This window comes from Tupaia chinensis, unplaced genomic scaffold (genome assembly GCF_000334495.1).
Source record: "Tupaia chinensis unplaced genomic scaffold, TupChi_1.0 Scaffold000216_1, whole genome shotgun sequence".
NCBI classification, from domain to species: domain Eukaryota; kingdom Metazoa; phylum Chordata; class Mammalia; order Scandentia; family Tupaiidae; genus Tupaia; species Tupaia belangeri.
In genome coordinates this window covers 713,834-715,072 of record NW_006159691.1, presented here as the reverse complement: position 1 = coordinate 715,072, position 1,239 = coordinate 713,834, and positions in this window count along the sequence as shown.

Below are 1,239 nucleotides of genomic sequence, written 5' to 3'. Positions count from 1 at the left end.
TGGCGAGCGCACGTGCCCTACAGCAAAAAAAAAAAAAAAAAAAAGAATCTCTCCTCGAGGGGCCCCTGTAGGAAGCAAGCTGCCCAGCTGCCTCCCGTTGTGCTAGGATCTCCCCTTGCAGGGTGCTTCTTACAGTCTGGGGTTGCCTCCTTTGTCTTCTCTTTCCAGTTTATTGCCTTCCTGAGGACAGGGACTGAGTCTTATCTACCACCTGGCATGTGATAGCCGCTCAAAAACAAGTATTGAGTAAGTGAAGGGCGGGGGGAGGGTGTCTGAGTTGGGAAGAGAGTTAGCCAGGTGAAGCTGGGGTGGGCTTCGTTCCAAGCAGAGGGAACGGGCAGTTCCCTCAGCCTCCCTTGGGACTGGCTGGGAGCAGAGATGAGAGGGCCAGGGTGTAAGGCCTGCATGACTGTGTCCATTTCACAGATGAGGAATCTGAGGTTCAGAGATGGCAAGGGACTTGCCCAAGTCATCCAGTGGGACAGGGTCTGAGTCTAGGTTCCGACTCAAGAAGAAATAGAACCTCGTTCCTGAGTATCTGTATCTACTAACGCATGGAGTGAGTACTATTGTTCCTTCCTCACTTGACTGATGAAGAAACTAGGGCACAGAGAGGTGGCCTGACTTGCCCAAGGTCACACAGCTAAGAAAGAGCCAAGCTGCAGCTGTTTCCCTGGCTCCCAAGGGCTAGTCTCCACCCTCTTCCAACTGTCCTACAACCCCTGGTCATACCTAAGGCCCCAACTCAAACCCGAGGGGGCTGTTCCAACCCTGACTCTCTATGGAGCTTTGGGCAAAGCTAAAAACTTCCAGAAACCCCTGAAGCCCGGGTTCATCCAACTCAAACCAAAAGAGTATAAAATCAGCCCCTCTCGAAAGGGTGCTGTGAGAAAAAGAATGATAAAAATAATTCTAGGACACGCAGGTGATAGAAACTGCCGCAGGGTTGCTGGCTAACAGCCAGAGCTGTAGATACGGACTGATGAGAGCAGGAATTTATGGTGCTGTGGGCCCAGCCTTCTCCAGGCCAGGGTGATAGGAGCTGGGGCCACAGGTGGAGTTTCAGGCAGAAAACTCCCAGCAGCCCTTTCTCAGTTTGGGGCGGGCCTGAGCTTCTCTACCACAGGGCCTAGGCCTGGGCCATGATCTCGGGGGCTCTCAAAAGGCCGATGGGCCACTGTTACCAGCCCTTTGGTTGGTCTGGGTCTCTCGCCACTTGCCTGCCTGAGAGCCTGTGAG